Genomic DNA, 11,554 nt, shown 5'->3' on the forward strand with positions numbered 1-11,554 from the left:
GCTCTTTTTAAGAAGTTTTACTTCTATCACGTGTACGATGTTGCACTGGTGCTACTAAAGTAATGCTTTTTTCGCAAGTAGTTTTGCTCAGTGGCAATTTATCACAGCGCACGGCAGTGCGCGCGAGTGACGAAAGCAGCCACAGTAGCATGCTGAAATGACTCGCTTATATATACACGAGATTTGGAAGTTTTTATCCAGACGTCCAATCGACATGTTTGAGGTATCGTTGGAATGGTCTTGCAGAGTGTGTCCAGAAAATGTATTCAAGCTTCATAAACGATTAACCGGATTCTTAAAATTTTGGCTAAAGTGTTGCGAATCAAAAAAGTTTTTTTGCTTTTGCCGGTTTATGGGGGCATGTGGGTACACTAGTGCGGATCGGTCCCCATACAAAAAAAAAAGTTTTTCCAGTCCACCCCTAGGATTAAAGATATTTTGAAGGCGATCCCAAAAAATTTTTTTTTTTTTTGCCACGCCCCCCCGATGGGCTATTTACTTTTTTTGACACTACGTCGCCATTTTAAGTCCGATTTTAATGAGCCGTACACCGTTGTTCATGGCTTGGAAGCCGCCACAATTCTTACCTTAATCATTTTTTACTCCGAGTTCAAATTCTAGTAGTGACTGTCGGTATCTCGTTTCACATCATACCTAAATTCCAATTTTTTTTAGTCTGTCGAAAAGGCCTTTAAATTCTGTGAAACTTTAATTGATTAAATGATTAAGGTAAGAATTGTGGCGGCTTCCAAGCCATGAACAACGGTGTACGGCTCATTAAAATCGGACTTAAAATGGCGACGTAGTGTCAAAAAAAGTAAATAGCCCATCGGGGGGGCGTGGCAAAAAAAAAAAATTTTTTTTTGCGATCGCCTTCAAAATATCTTTAATCCTAGGGGTGGACTGGAAAAACTTTTTATGTCGATCCACCCTAGGGTACACCCAACATATTTAGTGTTATTCTATAGGCCAATACCTTTCAAACGATACCTTATATATTAAGTTCCGGCTACAAGTTGGAAAGATATAGAGGTAAATGTGTTTTGGTTTGTGTCTCCACTACGAGATGCTTTGGTATGTATGTGCCGTCTGTACGTACCTTCATTTAATTTTGTTCAAACTTTCAGGAATTAAAGTACCAAAAAAACTAGGAAGGTTTTGTTCCAGGATGTGTCGATTCGTAGGCCTTTGTGGGTGTGGCTGCTGCCTGAAATTCGAAAAAAGGCAATTTTTTAATGAGGCGGCACTACTCAATCCATGTCATTGTTGTGGATATCAATCAAGCTATCTATCGCTATCTTTTGTGTTTATAAAATATAAATATATCATAACGTTATCGCCTGAAAACTAAAAATCGGGCTGCTGAAAATATACATTTCAGGCATATTCACAAAAACTGGTTAGTCAATTTTATTCTAAGTTTCCAAAAATCTAGCCCAAAACCATAGCTTTCATCTGGTATGTATATAGCTCATATCTGGGAAAACTCTTGTTGTGGAGATATTGCGATTCAAATTGAAAAAATGTCGCTCCAAAAAGGGTCAAATGGTTAAAAATTAACATATTCGTCTAATTTGGTTACTTTAAGGTATAAAAATAACATACCCAGTTCCCCGAAAAAATTGCCCATGCACCGATTGCCACGTAAACCGAAATTCCCTGCAAATAAGGGAATTTCCCGCGAGTTGACAAGTTGAAGGATGCAGCTGTGCTAATCACTTAGTACATGTCGTGGAAACTACAATTTGTGTGTATTTTAAAGTTTTTTTCCAGTCACATGTCGAAATGGTAATATTTTTCACCATTTTAATTGTGGTTATGTACACAGAATTTACCTATGCTACATGGGTTTATCATCCGCACTTAACCTACCTGGGAAGACGCATACCATATTACCTACAGTTGTACATAAATATGTATGTATGAATGCATTTAGTTCCCCCAATGTGCCGCTACTACTTACATCAAATGTACAAATTGCCACTGAGCAAAACTACTTGAGAAAAAATCATTAGTTTAATAGCACGAGTGCAACACCGTACACGTGATAGAAGTAAAACTTAAAAAAAAGCACATGTGTGCGCCCCACACCCGGTAGAAATCTTTACAACAATTAAACTACTAGGCAATCAGACGAATACAGTTGCTTATTGTATCCAAAGTTAGTACCAAGTTGATACGTTTTTATCATTTCTCATAGTTTTTTTTTAATTTTTTCGAATACAAAGGATATGATCATTCTTCGATCATTATTCGAAAATTTATGTGTTTCAATGGACACATCGATTTGAATACATAATTTGGATTTAGATAACATTTTATTTAGAAAAATAAATCATTTAGATTATTGTTTGTATTTTGGTCGATTTAAAATTTGCTACCCCAAAGTAATTGGTATCAAATAAAACACCTCTTTGAGGTAAAATTTTTGAGTGACGAAAGCTGAGCTAGAAACACAAAATTTATGATATCAATTTCGTGACGAGAATTATACGAATTTTTTAACTGCTTTGGAAACGTACGGAAAATCATTTTTTATTTATTCGGAACGTTGCGAAATTCCGTCTACTGCTAGAAACACAAAATAAAAAACAGAACTTTTGCAACGATTCGTATGAATAAAAAAGATTTTCCGTACGTTTCCAAGGCAGTTAAAAAATGGGTATAATTCTCGTCACGAAATTGATAACATAAATTTTGTGTTTATAGCTCAGCTTTCGGCACTCGAAAATTTTACCTCAAAGAGGTGTTTTATTTGATACATATGTAAGTAAGTAGTAGCGGCACATTGGCTGAACTAAATGCATTCATACATACATATTTATGTACAACTATAGGTAATATTGTACGCGTCTTCCCAGGTAGGTTAAGGGTGACAGGTAATAAGGTCAATGGAAATAAGGTCAATTGACTTTATTTCCCACCCTCGCGCGAAATAAAGTCAATTGACATTATTACCTTTTCAAAAGCGAAATAAAGTCAACAAAAATTTGGAAATAAAGTCATTGACGCTATTTCCTCATTCAAATGGAAAAAGCGTCAACAATGCTTAAAGTATGTCGATTCATAGAAAAATGTGTTGTTCTTACAATAAACATTGCCCCGTAAGTGTTGTTTTTTAATAGATGAAAAAGGTTATTGCCAAATCCTCAGTGTTGTGATATTAATCCACACACAATCATGAACTACCACCAATTGATTTTATTAAAAAACTATGCGATGCGAAAAACTAAACGCCTGCGCACAGCTGGAATACGAGAAATATTTGAAGAAAGAGTGTAGAAATGATCCATAACTTGCAAAACATGTTTCGTTTCCACAAAAATAAAGCGAACCCTATTAAATAGAAGTAACAGTCCATGTCCAAAAACCCCGGAGGAACACTGAAAGAATTCTGTGTTTTAAATTAGCATATTTTGAACGAATTCGGAATTTCTAAGGTGGAAAAGAAAGCTACCTTCCTATAAGGGAACAATTATAGAAAAAGAATTGTCTTACACTGTATTCATGTCTCCGCCAGCAATTTGTGACGACATCATTTAAAAGCATCTAAGGAGAACGACGACACTATTTATTAGATGGCACATTCAACGAGCCAATGTGCCAAAATTCGGGTATAAACAATTAAATTTAATATCGGAACCGAGATCATGTAAGTAAATTGATTGGTCTTCACACACTTTTGAAACACAAATTATATGATTTTTTACTGCAGACAAGTTGTTGCCCCAAAACACAGCAGAAATTTTGCAATCAAGGCTGCCAACTGTAAAGATTGGAAGGAGTTTAGTATTGTCTTAGCTCTACAGCCGCATTTAGGTGAGCATTAAAATGCCCCACAATGATTCCAAAAGTAAAACGCAAGTAAAAACGTTGAGTCTTAAAGTGGGAATGTTTTATTCGGCTCATCGCCGTTCTTTTATATGCTTACAATCTACCTTATGAGTAATCTAATTTACAAACTTACATTTCTAAGTTGTTAGTCATGCTTATGATTCTACGTTGTTGTGCATGCATACATACATGTATATGGGTTCAATCGAGTTTATGTTATTGGAGAAGTGCAGCGCAAGCTAAATTGATTTGAGTACTTTGGCCTAGTTATTGCCAAAAGTATATTGAACTTTTTACTTAATATTGTGTGAACATTTTGTTTTGCTTAGCTGTCATGCTACACAACTATCCTTAGTCATGAGGTGCCATATTGAGGATAAAAAAGTGCCAAAGAGAAAAATAAAAGTCCCAAAAAAGGTGTCATTCCTTTAAATCATTCACATTTAGCAATAAAATAAAGCTACATTTTCCAAACAAAAGTGCAATGATAAAATAAGATAAACCAGTTGAATAGCCTTTATAAATTAGAAAATTTTAGTTGAGAAAAAAAAAGTGCACGCAAAGGATTTTACAAAAATGTATTGAAATGTTATTTTTTTTACGAAAGTGCCATTTTGACACTTTGTGCCACATTCAAAAATTAAGTGCCATTTTAAGTAAAATAGGGACAAATGGCACGGTTTGTGCCAAGTTGGCATCCCTGCTTCCAATAACTTACAAATATAAAAATTTGAAATATCGAAGGCTTGAATTCATTAAAACCCTCTATCCGCAATTTGCACAAAAACTAATTTGTGATTTTAGAAACCATCTGGGACTTATTACCTGTCGTTATATAAGGTAAAATTAATATCGCTGATGACAGTTAAAGCTTAGGTGGATTTTTATATCAGAGTCTCAAGTGAAAAGTGTGCAGATAGGGGGTATTATTGAATATAAGCCCTCGATCTTTAAAATATATAAAAAAATTTATTTCAACGTATACAAACAATAAATAAATCTACCCGCGTTACAGCACGGCGGGAGATGGAGAAGGGGGCCGGGGACCGCGGCGTAGCGTGACGTGGTGTGCGCGCCGGTCGCGGGCCGGCGCGCCGGTAACGCGGGCCGCCGCGAAGCTAAGCAAATTTAATGTTTGAAAGAGAAATAATGTCAATGGATTTTATTTCGTTTTTAAAAAGGTAATAATGTCAAGTGACTTTATTTCGCACCAGGGTGGGAAATAAAGTCAATTGACCTTATTTCCGTTGATCTTATTACCTGTCACCAGGTTAAGTGCTCTAAAATACACACAAATTGTGGTTTCCAAGACATTTACGAAGTGATTAGCACAGCTGCATCTTTCAACTTGTCAACTCGCGGAAAATTGCCCGATTTTCAGAGAATTGCGGTTTAAGTGGCAATCGGGGAATGGGCAATTTTTTTCGGGGAACTGGGTAAGTTATTTTTTTATCTTAGAATAACCAAATTAGACGGATATGTTAATTTTTAACCATTTGACCCTTTTTGGAGCGACATTTTTTCTATTTGAATTGCAATATCTCCACAACAGGAGTTTTCCCAGATATAAGCTGTATACCAGAGGAAAGCTAAGGTTTTGGGCTAGATTTGTGGAAACCTAGAATAAAATCGACTGACCAGTTTTTGAGAAAATTCCCGAATTGTATATTTTCAGCAGCCCGATTTTTAGTTTTCAGGCGATAACGTTATGATATATTTATATTTTATAAACACAAAAGACGGCGTTAGATAGCTTATTTGAAGACCCTTCTACTGATATCCACATCAATGACATGGACTGAGTAGTGTGGCCTTAGTGGTAGTTTAAAAAATTGCTTCCTTCGAATTTCAGGCAGCAGCCACGCCCACAAAGGCATACGAATCAAGACATCCTGGAACAAAACCTTCTCAGTTTTTTGTATTTTAATTTCTGAAAGTTTGAAAAAAAAATTAAATGAAGGTACGTACAGATGCCACATACATACCAAAGCATCTCGTAGTGGAGACACGAACCAAAACACATTTGCCTCTATATCTTTCCAACTAGTAGCCGGAACTTAATATATAAGGTATTGTTTGAAAGGTATTGGCCTATAGAATAACTCTAAGGGCCGGTTACTCAATGTCCGGTGAACAATAATCTGCGGTTAAACATCGTTATCGACGTCTTCGACTCCGTGCATACAACAGGGAGTCGGTAACGTCGATAACTATGTTTAAACGGAGATTAGTGTTAACCAGACATTGAGTAACCGGCCCTAAATATGTTGGGTGTATCCATATGCCCCCTTAAACCGCCAAAAGCAAAAAAACGTTTTTTGTTTCGCACCACTTTAGTCTAATTTTTAAGAATCCGGTTAATCGTTTATGAAGCTTGAATACATTTTCTGGACACACTCTACAAGACCAACGATATCTCAAACATGTCGATTGGACGTCTGGATAAAAACTTCCAAATCTCGTGTATATATAAGCGAGTCATTTCAGCATGCTACTGTGGCTGCTTTCGTCACTCGCGCGCACTGCCGTGCGCTGTGATAAAGTGCAAGTTTCAATTGCTTTGATTTTTAATATTTTTTCTTTGGCTGACTTGCACTTTGTTATACTAGAATTTAATGAGCTATAAAACTGCATACCCAAAAAGGTTCTAAGCATGGTTGCCACTGACGAAACAAAATAATTAGCATCCACTTGAAAAAATCTTCAAAATATCTACCAATAACTTTATTTTAGATATTGTAATAAAAACTATAGTTTTGTTATTTTTTCAGTTATTTCAACAAGAATTCAAATTGTTTTGAAGGAACTTTTTATTTCACTAATTATATGGTATTTGAGATGCTATTGTCTCATACTACGTTTATACGTAAGCTATTTGCAAATAAAAATAATTTGCAAATACCTAACTCACTGTTTATTCGATGGTGAAAAATTCTTTTTTAATATTGCCTGATTATGAAAAGGCAATAATATGACCATCGAAAAAGAAAATAAAGTTAAAAATGGCAACGTATTGATTATAAAAAGGCAATAAGATGACCATGGAAAAAGAAAATAAACCTAATAATGGCGGCGTCTTGCGCTTATTTGCAAATAGTACCACTAATCAATACTCATTTGCGTGATTTAGTTACTTGCAAATAAAAAATTAACTCAAAGTTTATACGGCAAGTTTACCATTTTGCAAATTGTTATTTGCAAATAATACGTGCGTATAAACGTCGTACCAGTTTCCTTCGACCGAAAGCGAAAGTGATGAAACTAAAGGCAACAACGAAACTCCATCATTAGAAAAAACTTCAACTGGAGTCATTATAGATAAATACAGTGGCTCAAAAAAGCGCTCGATGATTTGTTTTAATATTCAAAATTTTTTTCAAGCAATAATTTTTTGGTATTTTTTATAAGAATATTGTTTGCGCTTTAACCAAACACTTAAAAATCAAGGATTCAAGCTATATGCAACATTTAGAAAAAATCAAAAAATGTTCATCTTTTTACTCTAAATTTTTTGAACAATTTAAGGTATGGAATTTTATAGCCCATAATATATGAGCATAACCAACAATGTGCAGCTGAAAATTCTCGTTGGGATATTTAAATTTTTTTGCCACCAGTTTTTTGTGCTTTTCTTTCATTTAACAATCGCCATTGATAAAAATTGGCGTCGATTAATTTTTTTTTTGCGAACTATCAAAGTGCGTAGTTACATACCTGTCCATTTTTTTTTCATTTAAAAAATCATTTAAAATATTAAGCAATCAAAAACTCTTCGGGATTCCAATAAAAAAAGTTTTGAATGGAGCACGATATGTTCGCCTTTTATCGATATTCATTTAAACGTATGTATGTATGTATTGTCGGCCGCTGTGGTGTAGTGGTAAGCAGTGCGCGCTTCCACTCCGCGACGCCTGGGTTCAAGCCCTGGTCAAAGCAACATCGCAAAAAATATAGAAAAAAGGTTTTTTCTTAACAGCGGTCGTCCCTCGGCAGGCAATGGCAAACCTCCGAGTGTATTTCTGCCATGAAAAACAGCTTCTCATAAAAATACAATCGCCGTTCGGAGTCGGCGTAAAACTGTAGTTCCCTCCTCTTTGTGTGACAACATCGAGGCGCACGCCACAAATCGGAGGAGAAGCTCGGCCAAACACTAACATATGTGTAAGCGCCAATCTATTAATATTATTATGTATGTATGTATGTATATAAAAAGTGTGCATTAAAACAATCGAAAATTAATGCAATAAAGTAGACAATACTTTTTGAAAGAAAGATGTTTGTAATAAAAAGATAACTGCGAAAAATAAAACGGGAACGAAAACAAAATAATTCAACAAAAAATCTACCAAAATGAGAAAAAATTTACCTTTTTACCAACCCAAATTTTTTCTACCAATTTTGGTAACAATTTAACAAAGTGGCAACGCTGGTTCTAAGGCCAAATTTCAGATGGCCTACTTAAGTAGAGATTGTTGATTAACTTTCACTATTCATTTTCAGATCATACATATAATTTGCACTTATATGGCCAAAATTGGCTATTTAAATATGAGATATGCAACCCTGTGCTTGTACCAAACAACCAAGACTGACTCGTAGGTTGTTTAATCAATCCCACCAAAAAACAATCAGCTGTTCAGCACAACATATAAATAAACAAGCAAATGCAACAACAATTTCAAGGAACAAGCAGCAGTGCAGCCATTTAATTGGCATATTTAAACAAAGCTGATCTGAAACCCAACGAAAGCTAAATGGCATTTAAACAACAATCCACATTCAAACTTAAGTGCCGTCTAAATATTCATTTGAAATTGGCCCATAATGTTTTATTTTCGTGGGCCTTTCACACCAGAATGACAGAACAATTATTTTCACTAGCTGAAAAACAGCAGAATATAGGACGCTTGAATGTATTTGTAACTTTTCCGCTTGAAAGTTGCTTAGCGGCATTTTCATAGTTGCGCATGTGGCGGTGCGCTGCAACAGAACTGCCACTTTAATGCGGGTAGAAGCTGGAACAACTTTTTGAGAAATTTTGGCCCCTATTATGAGTTGCATTCGATTTTCGATCTTAGCTGGCTATCGAAGATCAAAAGTAAAATTCGTATTATGAGCTATAAAGCATGTCGAAATTTTCGTTGAGTATCGAATTTTCTGTCGAACAGAATTTTCCTTTCGTTGGTGTAGCGAAATGTTAGAAAATTTTAAAAATGTACGATTTTGCACTTGTTTTCTTACTTTTTGGCGGCTAGACACTAATTTTAAACAATTTGTATTAATTTCAAGCAGTTCTAACGTCGTGAATAGTAAACACAAGCTCGAAAGTCTGGTTTTACATATGAAAGAAAATCCCTATACTCCGTTGGCACGATCACTGAAAACAAATTCATGGAGCTATTTATAGTTTTAATTTGTTTTAAATAGATTTGGATCAAAAAATTTCTTAAATATATTGTATGTCAAAATATATTCAAAAGGCTGCACTTAAACTCTCACGTTTTCAGCTCCTGGCCAAGCCCTCATCCTCAGACGAATCGTTCAACCAGAACTCCGTTGTGCTAATTAAAATTTTTTTTTACCACGCTTTTATAAACTCGCTTTCTTTTTTATTCCGTTTTAATTTGCACAAATTTACATATCCACATATGTATAAGCACACTATTTAGTTTGCTCGATCTGTAAACAAAGCTAAAAGCCGGTGAAAAATATACTATTGTGAACTTCCTAAACGAGCGAAATTCGCAATAGCGCTATTCTTCATCGAATGAGCGCCATAATACCAAGTGAAAATTCGTTCGATCAGCACTTTCGACTACAGTCGAAGATCGAATGCAACTCATAATAGGGGCCTCTACCTCACCGCACTGCCTCTCTTGCCAACTTATTGAGTTGTTCTCGTGGCAGAAATCTTCCAGTGTGAAATCGGCCATAGAGGAGGAAAACTCTATGCATGTCGATACATCGATGTACGCCCTCCGATGCATCGACAAATATCGATGTAATTTTCGATGCGAGGAAAAACATCGATGTATTTTTGCCACTGACATTCCTATTTTGGGTTGCCGAAGAGGAGGGGATGAACACCTTCGCAGAGAACACCCATGTAGGAATGTTCGATATCGTATCGATTATTCTGAATATCGATATTTCATGGTGCGATAATCGATTTTTTGAATCGATATTCCCAGGTCGATATATCGAAGACATCGATACTTTGCCCGCAATATCGATATTTCAATTGAAATTTATTTCTCACCTCCAAAAAAGTTTGGGGAAATACTAAAGTAGGTTTAACCAGCAGCTTGTGTGATTTATGTAGCTCTTAAGTTTGACAAACCGCTTCCATGGTGTATACGGTTCTTAACTCGTTGCCACCGTAAGGCAGTCTGCACACGGTTCGTATAGCTTTAGACGCGTATACATTTTTTTATGCAGAAACGATTCCTCTACGCCTTAGATCTGCACACGAAGCGACTTCAAAGCGTCAAAGTATCAGGCAAAAAATGTTAAGTGATGCAAAATTATTATATCTTTAGTTAATTTTCAGTTATTTTTCTCTTATTTGGACGAATTTTATTGTTTTATCGGACACCGAAAATTGTAAACAAACATTTTCTTCTTTCTCTTTTCTAAGCATACGTACGCCTAGCTACCAACACTGCTGTACGCCAAGCGATTTGCAGCTAGCTTGCTTTGACGAATTCGTGAAGCTGACGACTCGTATACAGCCCTCCATTTAAATGCACGTGTGCGGCATCAAAGCGTACAACTTTCGTATGTAGCATCTAATACGCGTCTAAAGCTAAACGAACCGTGTGCAGACTGCCTAAGTCTAAACGCGTAAAAAGTTTTTAATGCAGCAACGATTCCTCTACGCCTCAAGATCTGCACACGAAGGAACTAGAAATGTTCGATATTTAAGAAAGTATCGATATCATGAATCGATATAATTCATTGCATGTAAAATCGATATGGCGATATATCGGGCTGAACAATATCGATATCGTAAAAATCGATGTTGAAAATCCTACTCCCAATTGAATAGAATATTAGACCTGCCTGTCACCTCACCGAATTGTGTTATTTCCATCTTGTATATCTACTGAGGATTAAAACGGCATGCCGGTCGATTAAAGCGGTTTGTCAAACTTAAGAGCTAAATAAATCTCACAATCTGCTGATTAAACCTACTTTAGTATTTTCCGATACACTTTTTTGTAGATCAAAAATAAATTTCAACATAAATATCGATATTGCGGGTAAAGTATCGATGTCTTCGATATATCAACCTTGGAATATCGATTAAAAAAATCGATTATCGTGCCATGAAATATCGATATTCAGAAAAATCGATACGATATCGAACATTCCTAGAAGGAACTTCAAAGCGTCAAAGTAGCAAGCAAAAAATGTTAAGTGATGCAAAATAATTATTTCTTTAATTAATTTTCAGTTATTTTTCTATTATTTGGACGAATTTTATTGTTTTATCGGTTTTTTTTTATTAAATGCATACACGCACACCGTAAATTGTAAACAAACATCTTCTTCTTTCTCTTTTCTAAGCGTACGTACGGATAGCTACCAACACTGCTGTACGCTAAGCGATTTGCAGCTAGCTTGCTTTGACGAATTCGTGAAGCTGACGACTCGTATACAGCCCTCCATTTAAATGCACGTGTGCGGCATCAAAGCGTACAACTTTCGTATGTAACAT

The 11,554-nt window shown here is 35.6% G+C and overlaps 1 protein-coding gene across 1 annotated transcript in view; it reads right to left on the minus strand.

The window, feature by feature from the left end:
* The window catches only part of LOC118736475 (RRP12-like protein), a 6,640-nt gene extending 5,426 nt beyond the window's left edge, over window positions 1-1,214 (minus strand). The window contains exon 1 of the mRNA XM_036466557.1: window positions 1,100-1,214. The gene's annotated coding sequence lies outside the window, so the exon portion shown is untranslated. The remainder of the gene's footprint in view (window positions 1-1,099) is intronic.
* Between the last annotated feature and the right edge of the window lie 10,340 nt (window positions 1,215-11,554).

Source organism: Rhagoletis pomonella, unplaced genomic scaffold (assembly GCF_013731165.1).
Source record: "Rhagoletis pomonella isolate Grant_MI unplaced genomic scaffold, Rhpom_1.0 Rhpom_scaffold_00003, whole genome shotgun sequence".
Lineage (NCBI taxonomy): Eukaryota > Metazoa > Arthropoda > Insecta > Diptera > Tephritidae > Rhagoletis > Rhagoletis pomonella.